We start from the raw sequence: 14,027 nt of genomic DNA, 5'->3' as shown, positions 1-14,027 counted from the left end.
GATCTATGGTTTTGAGATGCATAAGTGAAGGCGAAGGTCAAACAACTACCATTGCACAGAGTGAAGATTTGCGGATTCAGCTAAAGACCTATCGCATGAGCAAGACGTAGAAGATGAACACTGAAGAACTGCGAAACCCTAGGTCAGATCTGCGGGGGAAAGGATAGAAGATTTACCGAAGCTGAGGAAGATGCGGAAGGTTGACGCGATGCTCTGGTGCGTTCAGGTTGATGCAGCGGCCAAAGATGAGGCAGAGGTCGACGGCGGCGGCGGAGCTCCGAGGCCGGCGACGCGAGGAAGATGAAGAAGGAACGGAAGGAGAAAAGAAATGACCCTTCGGTCCTATTTATAAGGCGAAAGAACATGAGTCAGGCGCGACAATCAAGGGGCCACGAAACGGAGCTGTCGCCTCGATTTCCGCCGATCTATTAAACAAAGAAGCGTAATGGATAGCTTCATTATGACAGATGAAGTCACTCCAGTTTGCAGTAATCAGAGAAGATGACATCATGGCGGTTTACCAACTTAAGAGAAGACGTTGAAGATGAAGTTTTTGTTAAAGGATTGACATGAACCCGTTCAAATCAATCTGGGGCCTAATGTTGGGGATATTACTGCTGGGCGTAAACCAGCCTATCTGGGCCGGGTCAACTTCATTAGTAGCTCCAAAAGTGATAAAGCCCAAGAAGGCAGATGAGGGCCTAAGGCCCGTAGCCGGTTCAAGACTGGTAGCTGTAAACCGGAATTTGTATATAAACTTGTATTGTAAGTTAGGAATAAGGAGAGACTAACCCGGATACGAATATCGACCGGTGTCGGGACTCTGTGAACCGACGGGAGTCACCCGTGTATATAAGGGGACGACCCGATGGCGGTTCAAGGACAACAGACAACAACTCGAGACATAGGCGAAGCTTGTTTGCTCCCTAGTCATCGAAACCCCATCAATTCCATCACAACTAGACGTAGGCTTTTACCTTCATCGAAGGGGCCGAACTAGTATAAACTCTCTTGCGTCCCTGTGTCCGCTTTAACCCCTTCAAGCTAACCCGTCGTGATGGCTCCACGACTAAGTCCTTTCTCTAGGACATCTGTCGTGACAAAACCACGACATACTTGGTAAACGGTGGAAGGCTCGGCCTTATGCCTGGTGTTTTGTTCCACTCTTGCTGCCCTAGTTTCCGTCATATCGGTGTTATGTTCCCGGATTTTGCGTTCCTTGCACGGTTGGGTTATAATGGGAACCCCTTGACAGTTCGCCTTGAATAAAACTCCTCCAACAATGCCCAACCTTGGTTTTACCATTCGCCACCTAGCCTCTTTTTCCCTTGGGTTTCCGGAGCCCAAGGGTCATCTTTATTTAAACCCCCCGGGCCAGTGCTCCTCTGAGTGTTGGTGCAAACTAAGCTGCCTGCGGGGCCACCTCGGGGAAACTTGAGGGTTGGTTTTACTCGTAGCTAGTCTCATCTGAGTGTGCCCTGAGAACGAGATATGTGCAGTTCCTATCGGGATTTGTCGGCACATTCGGGCGGTGTTGCTGGACTTGTTGTACCATTGTCGAGATGTCTTGTAACCGGGATGCCGAGTCTGATCGAATTGTCTTGGGAGAAGGAACATCCTTCATTGACCGTGAGAGCTTGTGATGGGCTAAGTTGGGACTCCCCTGCAGGGATTTGAACTTTCGAAAGTCGTGCCCGCAGTTATGGGAAGATGGGAATTTGTTAATGTCCGGTTGTAGATAACCTGAAACTTAACTTAATTAAAATGCACCAATCGCGTGTGTAACCGTGATGGTCTCTTCTCGGCGGAGTCCGGGAAGTGAACACGGTGTTGGATTAATGATTGACGTAGGTTGTTCTAGGATCACTTCTTGATCATAGTTGTTCGACCGTGCTTTTGCCTTCTCTTCTTGCTCTCATTTACGTATGTTAGCCACCATATATGCGAGTCGCTTGCTGCAGCTCCACCTCATATCTTTGCCTTACCTATAAGCTTAAATAGTCTTGATCGCGAGGGTGTGAGATTGCTGAGTCCCCGTGACTCACAGATTACTTCCAAAACCAGATGCAGGGACCGATGATACCGCTCCAGATGATATGACCGAGCTCAAGTGGGAGTTCGATGAAGACTCTCGTCGTTACTACATGTCTTTCCCAGATGATCAGTAGTGGTGCCCAGTTGGGGCGATCGGGGACTATGTTGCATTTGGGGTTTATCTTCATTTTGGTTCCGTAGTCGGACCTTGAGTGTATTTGGATGAATGTAATGCTATTTATGATATTTGTTTGACGTGGCGAGTGTAAGCCAACTATGTATCCTTTTCCCTTTATTATATTACATGGGTTGTTGTGAAGATTACATCACTTGCGACATTGCTTTCAATGCGGTTATGCCTCTAAGTCGTGCTTCGACACGTGAGAGATATAGCCGCATCGAGGGCGTTACAGGCTGCTTGTCAGGGTTGGAGTTGTAACTATGTGGCGGCACCGGCTGACCCTGAATATGCAGGTCACAGTGGACACTGGAAAGTCTTCATGAGGGTTCCTCGCTCCGGAACAGGTGGTTGCTGCTAGCGGCTTGTACTGCATGGTTGCGGATGCAACCAAAAGGCTCCTTTGTGGATTCTGGTGGCTCTCACTCTGGCCAGTTCGCCTATGACGGTGAGACACAATCTATGGACGGCGGCTTGACACAGAGGGTATGGTTGTGCAACGACAACATTGTGATTTCTAGTCCAACGCATGTAGCTGTTGGGATCACATAAAGTGGTGGCTGATAAGACTTGATTGACGTAAATTGGATGGTGATTCTCGAGTACCCAGTCTGAATCTTCAAGGTGAAAACCCTAGGTAAGAACTGAGTTGGTTTTATCTGGCATTACTTTTGCATCGTTACCTTGTTGATGCATCGCTCGGATATGCTTGGACTTGTTCTTCTGTGTGAAAAACTAGATTTCGGCATTTGGTGATTGGATGCGATGATGGTGGCGCTTGAGTGTTGTTCCCTTCATGAAGACGTTGTTGTTGAAGAACATTTTCGTTGTATAGACCTATGTTGTAAAAAGATGGTTGGTGCAGATGTGATCGTTGTCGTGGGCTGTTTTGATCGCTTCATATTTTTTTTCCCATTTTACTTGCATCTGCATAGTTTTGGTCTTACATAACTTTGATTTCGGCGGTGTGTTTATGTGTGTGTACATTAGTGTTGATTGTGTACATCTTATCTATGCAGAGGTGGGATGTGCACTCATTTTGAGTCAATAAAAAGCACCTTTATCAAAAAAGGGTCACCATCGGGGTGAAAATAAAAATAGCTTTTTGGCGTATATACGCATGGAGATGATCTATCTGGCATACCCTGCACGCATGCGGTCGATCTGCATAATCGTAACACTGCTATCAACCAGTAGACAACCACATGCATGCATTAGTTCATCCCCAGTGCATAAGCCAGCGAGATTATCAGGCAACCATCACTATCAGCTATCAGGCAATGAGGTTAGTTTGCACCATTCATCTCTTACTTTGCCTTATCAGGCATCCATCACCACCAAGATAAACCCAGCAGATGCTAAGGCAACATTCATCTACTTGAACAAAACACATGCATAGCGAGCACTGATTTCTTATCAACAGTTGCGCACTAGCTACTCAACACTTCAAGCCGATCATGCTAGAACCAAGAATACCGCGACATCATCATAAACGCGAACAATAACGATACCTAGCTTGTACCATGTTGCAAAAGATTAACACTAAACACTCCCACATACATTAAACTTTGGACGATGAGATATGTTGGAGCTTTCGACTTCACCACGAGAAAGGGTCACGCGAAAAAATTGCTCCGGTCTTGAAGCACCATGGTCTGCCTCCTTCAGGATCTGTACTCCCATACACCATGAATCCGCAGCCTTGAGTGGCCCAATTCAGAGAAGTCAGATAGTTTGCTTTGGAGCATGCATAGTTCTTTGAAATTGAAGAGAAGCTTGGATTGGGGAAGATGATCGCCACATACTTCAGCGCCCTCGCGTTTGTGAAGAAGTACTTGAGGAAAGCCATCTCGCCTTCCTCCCCTCTGAATTCACGGATAGTCATCACCCCTATGCGCAACATGACACTCACGATGGGACCAACCTCCTCCCAGAACTTAGGTTCGAACTTCCCAGTGGATTCATCACATTGTTCACACTGCAAATTGATTAAACCATTAAACAGTTCAATTACTTATGGACTATGCAATGTATCAGCAACAAAAGTGTAAAGATGTATGATGCTAGTAGGTGGTGATGAAGATCAGTACCCTGATATGCAGACTCGATGCGTTGGGAAAGCGTTTTAGAAACGTGGCCACCATATTGGCATCATCGTGGACTCCAAAACGCACATTCAGGCTCAGGATAGTCACACTTGTAAACATAGTGCTGGCGCTTGGCTTCATCCCAGGCTAGAATGGAATGCACCCAATTCAACAAAGAAAGATCAGACATTGTAGCCCATAGAACAAATGGGAAATTTTAGGTACGTAGGTGATGCTCATGTACCATGATGATGGTGTCTCCGGCCTGAAGCACGTACTTTCCTGGCTACAGGTACCCGAACATTTCCAGCTTGGGGGCATTGCCAATCTTGATCCCGGTCCGCAGAACACTGGCAGGGTTGAGAGATCCCCGGACCTTGTACAGGATGAGCCGCTCCAGACGCTGGGTGTCCCGTGTCCACCACGACAATGTTCTCTATCACAGAATCGCAGATCTGCACACACCAGAGGCTCTGGCTGATGAGGTGGAGACCCAACCCCTTCACGCTCCCTTGAATGTTGAGGATCTCCAGAACAGGGCTCCTGGAGACGATGGCTTCGATGTCCCCGTTCTCCATGGCGACACTGAAGATGCCAAGCTCGCGAAGGTTGGGGAAGGAGGCGTCGCCGAGGCAGGATACGTCTGGGAACTTCCAGACGCCGACGTAGAGGCGGGTGAGGGTGGCGATGCGGAAGAGCGTGCCGGGGAGAGGCACCTGGCGCGGGCAGGAGCGGTTGACGAGGACGAGCTCCTGGACTCCCTTGGCGGCGAGGAGACGGAGCCAGCGCTTGAGCTGGGCCGGGTACCCGTCCATGTGGCTGGAGACGAGGTGGACGCAGCGGAAGGGCCCGGGATGCGCGGCGAGGGCGTGCGACACCGCGGCGGTGACGGCCGGCGCGTCGGCGCGAGTCGGGGGCCAGTGGTCCAGGAGGTGGGTGTCGACGACGACGAGCGGAGCCGAGAGCCAGACCCGACGCCAGCGCGTGGCGAGCACGGCGGTGCGCGCGGCGTCCTTGAAGGGGAGGCGGGAGACGATGTCCTGGAGGAGCGCGTCGGAGAGGCCGCTGATGCGGTCGACGCCGTGGTAGTGGGCGGCACGGCGGGCGGCGAGACGAGCGGTGTCGGAGACTGGCGGCTCCGGGAGGCAGGTGTAGATGTACGCTAGGAGCTGCTCCGCGTCCATGGCTGGCGACGGCGGGAGGAGAGCACGAGGAGCCCGGCTAGGGTTTCGGTGGAGAGGCGAGCGAGGACTGAGGTGTGTGTGTGTGACCGAGTGGCGGCGGTGGTGGGGAGATTTGTAGGGTTTGGTCGGTGGTGTTGTCTGCTTCGGGTGGGCCAAATGTTGGAAACCGGGCGGTGCTCTTGGGCCCGTCAACCAGCCAATGGTTTGTCCATTTTTGCAGTTGAGTAACTCGAGTTAGTAATTAACTACTCACTCTTTTTCAGTTTATAGGGCTCAATTCAAAAATCTCATCAACCAAGGTAGATGATGAGTGGTGGAATATTTTTTGTAATTTACAAAAGCACCCAGTTAATGCTCTTGTTTTCCTCAAAATTTTATGTTTACTAATGTATTAATTGCAATGCATGCATGCATAATATACATGCATTAGTCAATTTTCTCTTCATACTTGTATGCAATTATTTAATGCACCTTGAAATCTGAACTTGTGATGGTGAACAACCAAATTGAGCCTTATAAAATGAAAAAAAAACTAAAATTTTGAGATAAACCTTATAAACCGGAAAGAAGGGAGTATGACTCCAAAAAGGGAAGTTGGTAATTAGAGTATTTAATTTAATAATTTTATTTATCTGTTAATACCTAAGAGAGTCATAATCACTAATGTATTTATCTCAACATGCAAGTATGCCACATCACCATACAATTATGGATGAGATAAATGCACACCTCAACATGCAACCATGCATGAGAAAAGACCCACCACCACATGTAACCGTGCATTAGAAAATATTATTTTTATTCTATTTATATCAATAAATATTTTATAACTATACATAATCAAATATAAATATAATAAGTTGTATGTGTTTTTAACTTTGGTCCACGTGTTATTTATCAAAATATTTATATTCCATAGAATCAAATATTAATTGAGATATATTGCTAGTTCGCAACCGATTCCCACGACAACACGCGGGGTATCATCTAGTTCTAAAGAGTCACCGTGTAATTCAATGGATGCAATTATTGTTTGTGCGTATTTTATGTTATGTAGGCATCACGGTGATTGGTGAGCTTGACTTGAAAGCATTTTTTAGAAGAACATGGAGCACCTCCCCGGTTCCATTGCTTAGAATGAAACCACGAAACCAACCCAGTCTGATATAGCAGCTCTTAGAGAGCAGTTCAAAAAGGAAAAAGCAGTAAACGAGCTAGCTAGGAAGTATCATTATTACAAGGGCCGCCCAGCAGGGGCTGTCATGGTTCTAAGACTAACAGTAGAATAGGGGGGGGGGGTAGGAATGTAGAGGCAAGATCCTAGCTATGGAGGAGTTGTACACACGAGTTTTACGAGTTCATGCCCTTCTCAGAGGAAGTAACAGCCCTACGTCTCGGAGCCCGGAGGCGGTCGACTGAATATATATGTGTGAATTACAGAAAGTGCGAACCCCTGTCCCATAAGAGGGGGCTGGCTTATATAGAGTACGCCAGGACCCCAGCTCCCCTCCGTTACACAAGGTTCAATGCTCATAAAGGAGGGGCGTTACTGGTAACGTCTGCAGTAAAGTGTTGTAAATTCCCATAAAGCTATGGTTTAAGTCCTGACCGTTGCAGAGTGGAGGGTTTCTTATCTTCTGGTGGTCGAGTGTCTTCAAGGTGGTCGAGTGAGCACATCTTCATGGTCGAGTGGATGATGGTTTCTCTTCGACTACTTCTGATTCTTTGTAGAGATGTCCTTGGGGAGGGTATGTTGGACAGATCAATGACCCTACCCTAGGTACATAGCTTCATCATTAGCCCCCGAATGGATCAGGGTTTGAGTGAGGAAGGAGTTGGGAACACTTCCGACCCATTCTTTGTGCTAGAGTATATCTTGTTCTGGAACACTGAGTTGAGGTGACGACGTCGACTCCTTTCTCAGTCGCCTTGGTCCATTCTTGGTTTTTGTCGAGTGAATTTTCACGGTAGAATTCCGAATGATAATGTAGAGGATGTTTGTCTTCAGTCTGACAGGTTGCTCTGCTCTCCGCTAATTTCGCGGGATTCGAATTTTGGGAAGTGCGCCATACGGACGGAACCGAGGTTATCGGGACGGATTAGGCAAGTCTCCTCGATCCCCGCGCCACCTTTTTCGCCACGTACTGCGTGCGCGATTGTTGCAGGATTTGTTTAGATCGTCTGGGTCCACCAGTCAGTCACTCGGGGGACGACCTTATAAAAGGCCCCGGACCAGGCATTTGTCCCGTGTGCTCCCATTCTCTCTTCTTCTTCTCCCGATCTCTCCGCCACGCTCGCTTCCGCTCTCGTCGCCGGACTCTCGCTCTCGCTCGACCCGTCGCCATGGGGAAAGAGAAGATGGTGGCGCTGGAGCGCGCGAAGAAGGCGACTGCGAAGGCGAAGGGCAAGCGGACTAGCCGGGGCGGATCCTCGTCGAGGTCCGGCCTACCGCCGGGCTGGATCCAGGGCGACTGGATTCGCTCGACAATCACCCAGGACGACCTCAACGACCTGGTGGAGGGGGGACTGATCCCCCACAAGTCGGCACGGCTCCCGTCGAACGAAACCGAGCCGCAGCCAAGGGAGGGTGAGTGTGTTCTCCTTGCCACGCACGTAGATCACGGATTCTCACTGCCTCCCCATCCTTTCTTTCAGGGTTTTTTGAACTTCTTTGGGGCTCAACTGCACCATTTCACTCCAAACACCATAGTCTATCTGGTTGCTTTCGTGTCGATGTGTGAAAATTTCTTGGGCTGTCGACCGCACTGGGGTCTTTTCAAACACATCTTCACCTGCCGCTCCCAGTCGATCAAAAAGGTCAATCCGAGTGCCGAGAGGACACAAATGATCCAGATGTGCGGGGGTCTGGGGATCCAGATGAGGAGTAAGAGTACCTTCCCAGCCATGATCCTTCCCGACTCGGTCCGGGGCTGGCAGTCGACTTGGTTCTACTGCAAGGATCAGCCGACCCCGGGTTAGTCGACTGGACTTCCTCCCTTTTCCTTGGCTCGAGTGGAGAAGTCCGCCCCCCTGAAGGTAGTTCCAAAAGAGAAGGCGCAGGTCAAGGTGTTGGTCGAGTGGGTCGTCCAACTCGTCCATGACGGGGTGACCGGGATGGACCTGCTGGAGGTCTTTCTCGGTCCACGCATCCAACCGCTTCAGGCGCGTGATCATCCGATGTGGATGTACTCTGGGCTCGAGGATTCCACTCGGATCCACCCGGAGGATGTCAGCGAGGATACCTTGGAGAAGTGGTTGATGGGGATCACCAGCAACAAAGACAACCCTCGAGGGTCTAGGAGGGTGATTCCATTCGACAACTCGCACCAGCCGGAGCAGGTATAATTCGGTTTTATCAAGTATCTTTCTGATTCACCGTGTGACATCTTGTTTATGGTCGACTGAATTTCCTTTGATCGTTGTCTTTTCAGGCCCTCATCGACATGTACTCAATGCCCAATGGAGTGCAAGAGCAAGACGTCGAGGAAGAAGCGAGCGGGGGTGAGAGCGTCGAGGGGCACTTGGATGCCGAGGAGGACGAGGAGAGCGAAGAATCGACTGATGACGAAGAAGTCAACTCGCCTCCTCGCAGGGAGAGGAGATCCAAACACGCTCACGACCCGGCGAGCGCTCCGGACTTGGTGGCCGCGCCAATTAGACAGTCTTTGAAGCATCCCAGGACGTCTTCCCCAACGCCGACTGAGAAGGCTCCAAAGCAGTCCAAAGTTGTGCCGCCTCCAACGCCGAAAGCCACCTCCTCCAAACTGCCAAAAGCTTTGCTCAGGATCAAAGTGACCATCCCTACTATCTCCGGGTAATCATCTGACTTGTCCTTTTCGTCGACTCGATTAACCGGACGTAACCGATTGAATGTGGGTCTTTGCAGTGCTACTACATCAGGAACCTCTTCTCTCCAGTACCGGGACGAGGAGATGGAAGATGCGGTAACCTCCAACCCAGGTATAAACTCTTGTGATTTTGTTCTTGATTCCTTGGTCAATTGCGTTCTAGTGGTTCACTTGGGGTTGAATGTTCTGCCTTGCAGCTCCACCCAACGTCATCGATCTTCCAGATGACGATGAAGATGTGGCTCTTAAGCCCAGGAAGAGCAAGAAGGTAGCAGCTGGTAGGATGTCTCGGCAAGAACCAACTACGACACCTCCCATCTGTCAACCTGAAGACACGGGCAAGGCCTCTGTGACCTTCGCTGAACCCTTGTTGAGTGAGCACCCCACACCGTCGACTACGCCTGTGATTCCTTCAGTCGTCCAAATCCATGCCACGGAGCTCCAAGCCGCCGCATCTGGGTCGTCTGCTCACTTTTTCACCAGCTATCCCGTCCCGGACAACCAGTCAGAAGCGGCTACGGAAGCCATCCGACAGGCTGACATGACGATGGAGCAGGTGAAGACGGTGCATGAGAACAGCCAGGCTGCCTACGACGCCAGTGCTGCTCTTCGGGCCAATGTTCAGGTGAGTAGACTTTCCGACTGTTTTTGCTCTATGAGGAAATGTTACCCGAAAAATCTTCTTCTACACAATCTCCTGTTGATTGCGTCGAATTAGAGCACCCGCTGGGTGTTTTGTTGTTTTTGGTAGTTTCGTTCTTCCACTCGGTCTGGGCGAGTGGGATCTGAACCGGTGGGGGCACACTAAGTGCACCCACTGGGTGTAGTCCCCGAGACCGCGGTCGACTGCTGGCAGTCGACTGGGGTCTGAGTTCTACTTTCCTTTCTTTTTCACTTCTTCTCAAGCTTTCTCACCACGTTTAGTCTTAGTCAGCGGGGGCATGCCAAGTGCAGCCGCTGGGTGCAGCCCCTGAGATCGCAGTCGACTGTGTGCAATCAGCTAGGGTCTAAGCGAACTTCTTTAGGTTTTATTCACTCGGAAGTAAACAACCTTTGATCTTTCGACTGATCCGTCTTTTGCCTTCTGCAGGAATCTTGTACTCTTATTTCTAAGTTTGCTGAACTTGAGGAGAAGCACAGGCAACTCAACCTCGACTTGGAATTGGCCCAGCAGAATTTGAAGAAAGGTCAAGGCGAAGCCGCTGGTACGGAAGGTAACTGACTGTCGACTGACTTTCAATATATTTCTTTGATCTCTTCTTTGATTCGATTGTTTCTTTTGCAGAGAAAATGAAGTTGTCTCTGGAGAAGAAGGACTCGGACCTCTCCGCCATGCAAAAAGCAGCCCAAGATAAAACTGCTCTCGCAGACCAGAAGCTTGCTTCAATCGGAACGCTGGAAGGGGAGGTGAACAAACTGAAATCTTGTCTTAATGAAGCTAACCGCGAAGTGACCAGTCTGAAGAAGGGCAAGGTTGTCCTGAATGAAACGTTGGAGTCTGCGATCCGCAAGAGGAATGACACAGAAGCTTATCTAAGGACTCTTGCCAAGAAGCTCTATCTCACGCTGGAAGGTATTTCTTCTAAACCGACTGTGTTGATGCTTGCGATCGGATCTTGCTCGGTCGATTCACTAATTTTTGGCTGCAAAATTCTGCCAAGACTTCGACGAGGAAACTGGAAGGGTCGAGATGGGTCTGGACCCTATTGCTTCTCCAGTCTGTGACGAAACTGCAATGAATGTGCTCCGACTGGAGTCCCGTATCGTCAGTGCCACAAGCTACCTCGTGCGCCTGAAGGAGGTAGTCTCCCGAATCGACTCATCGCTTTGGCCGAGGGAGACGCTTCAAAATGACCTGGAATCCCTGATGACTCGACTGAACGAGATTCCTGACCGAGTGCAAGAATGGAAGAAATCCTCCGCCCGGTGTGGTGCTGACGTGGCGTTGTCCTTGGTGCAAGTCCATTGCAAGGAGGCTCATGAAGACAAGCTGGCTGTGATCAAAGTCGCTAACACCATAAAGCATGACTTCCAGTCCTTCATGGAGACTTTCATTGCTGCCGCCACTCGGATCGCTGATGGGATCGACTTGGACTCATTCGTGGAGCCTGCCAGCCCTCCTCTGGCCGAGTGAACAAACTTATGAAACTTGAATCTGCTTTAAATTTGCCTCGGAATGCCGAGTGATCGCTGTAACCATTGAACTCCTTCGGGCTTGATGCCCGAGTACTTTTGATATGCTGCTTGGAACTTTTAGGATTTATCTGAATTTGGTTTATCTTCGAATGTGCTTGCGTTTGCCTTCGAATGGACTTTGCTCACTTCTCGGAATAGTCTTTGCGCTGGAGACGCAGCTCTGAGGTGGCGGCTCCAGTCGACCTGCGCTTCGTCGTCCTTGCGGATAGGGATGGAGCGGACGTTGTACTTGTGTCGTAGCTCCGAAGGAGAAGGTTGCAGTCGACCTGCACCTTGTCATCCTTGCGGATAGGGGTGGAGCGTACGTTGTACTTGTGCCATAGCTCCGAAGGAGAAGGTTGCAGTCGACCTGCACCTCGTCATCCTTGCGGATAGGGATGGAACGTATGTTGTACTTGTGCTGTAGCTCCGAAGGAGAAGGTTGCAGTCGACCTGCACCTCGTCGTCCTTGCGAATAGGGGTATGTTTCGGACTTAGGCGAGTACTGGACTGCAGCTAAGACCCCCGAGTGGGAGGACTGTTCTCCACTCGGTAAGATTTTTTCAAACTTAGGCGAGTACTGGACTGCAGCTAAGTCTCCTAGTGGGAGAACTTGGGTGAGTACTGGACTGCAACTAAGCCCCCGAGTGGGAGGATTGCCCTCCACTCGGTAGGATTTTTTCAAACTTAGGCGAGTACTGGACTGCAGCTAAGCCTCCTAGTGAGAGAACTTAGGCGAGTACTGGACTGCAGCTAAGCCTCCGAGTGGGAGGATTGCTCTCCACTCGGTAGGATTTTTTCAAACTTAGGCGAGTACTGGACTGCAGTTAAGTCTCCTAGTGAGAGAACTTAGGCGAGTACTGGACTGCAGCTAAGCCCCCGAGTGGGAGGATTGCTCTCCACTCGGTAGGATTTTTTCAAACTTAGGCGAGTATTGGACTGCAGCTAAGCCCCTGAGTGGGAGGATTGCTCTCCACTCAGTAGGATTTTTTCAAACTTTGGCGAGTACTGGACTGCAGCTAAGCCCCCTAGTGAGAGAACTTAGGCGAGTACTGGACTGCAGCTAAGCCCCCCCTCCCCCCCCTACTGGGAGGATTGCTCTCCACCCGGTAGGATTTTTTTTCGAACTTAGGCGAAACGGATTCGCGACTAAGCCCACCCACTGGGGGATTTCAGAAGTAAATAAGAACACAACAATCGAATGGTAGGACCACAAGCTCTTGTCTTTGATAAACAAATTACAAAGGTGTTTCTTATTTCATTTTATTCGAATGAGTGCTTAAGTATAAAAGGGGCGGAGCAGCTCCGCGTTCGAAGCCCGTGGCTCGTCTTTCTGATGCTCAATACTGTAAAGATGACATGCTCCGTTGTGGAGAACTTTGGTGATGATGAAGGGGCCCTCCCAAGTCGGGGCAAGCTTGTGTGGTTTCTGTTGATCCACTCAAAGAACCAGGTCTCCCTCTTGAAAGGCTCGACCCCTCACATTTCTGGCATGGAATTGACGCAAGTCTTGCTGATAAATGGTCGACCGGATCAAGGCCATCTCTCTTTCCTCCTCTAAGAGATCGACTGAATCTTGTCGGGCCTGCTCTGCTTCCTCTTCGGAGAAGAGCTCGACTCGGGGTGCGTTGTGGAGCAGGTCGCTTGGCAGAACAGCTTTGGCTCCATAGACTAAGAAGAAAGGAGTTCGTCCGGTTGATCGATTAGGAGTTGTCCTTAAACCCCACAGAACTGATGGAAGTTCATCAACCCAAGCGCCTGCTGCGTGTTTGAGATCACGCATCAGTCGGGGTTTCAGTCCTTCGAGAATTAGGCCATTGGCTCTTTCTGCTTGTCCGTTTGACTGCGGGTGAGCGACTGAGGCATAGTCGACTCGAGTGCCCTAAGAGGCGCAGAAAGCTCTGAACTCATCGGAATCGAAGTTCGACCCGTTGTCTTTGATGATGCTATGTGGGACTCCATATCTGAATGTCAATTCTCTAATAAAACTGACAGCGGTGCTAGCATCAAGGTTCTTTATAGGTTTAGCTTCGATCCATTTGGTAAACTTGTCGACTGCAACGAGCACATGAGTGAAGCCACTCCTGCCAGTTCTCAGTGGTCCAACCATATCCAGTCCCCAAACAGCAAAGGGCCAGATGAGGGGGATGGTCTTCAGGGCTGACGCTGGCTTGTGAGACATGTCGGAATAAAACTGGCAGCCTTCACATCTGTCGACTATATCTTTCGCCATTTCATTTGCTCATGGCCAATAGAATCCAGCTCGGTATGCTTTATCCACGATGGCTCGAGAGGACGCATGATGACCACAGGTCCCCGAGTGGATGTCATTGAGGATCATTCGACCTTCTTCTGGTGTTATGCATTTCTGACCGACTCCAGTCACACTTTCCTAACAGTTGTCCTCTTATCACAGTAAAGGCCTTGGATCGACGGACAATCTGTCGAGCCTCTTCTTTATCCTCTGGGAATTCTTTCCTGAGGATGTACGCAATGTAGGGCACTGTCCATTTGGGAGTAA

The 14,027-nt window shown here is 49.8% G+C and overlaps 1 pseudogene; it reads right to left on the bottom strand.

Moving 5' to 3' along the window:
- Window positions 1–3,567: 3,567 nt before the first annotated feature.
- On the bottom strand, window positions 3,568–5,549 carry LOC123152617 (F-box/FBD/LRR-repeat protein At1g13570-like; annotated as a pseudogene).
- Window positions 5,550–14,027: the final 8,478 nt, after the last annotated feature.

Source organism: Triticum aestivum, chromosome 7A, assembly GCF_018294505.1.
Source record: "Triticum aestivum cultivar Chinese Spring chromosome 7A, IWGSC CS RefSeq v2.1, whole genome shotgun sequence".
Lineage (NCBI taxonomy): Eukaryota > Viridiplantae > Streptophyta > Magnoliopsida > Poales > Poaceae > Triticum > Triticum aestivum.
Note: the sequence above shows the minus strand (reverse complement) of the source record. Positions and strands in the feature narration are given on the sequence as shown.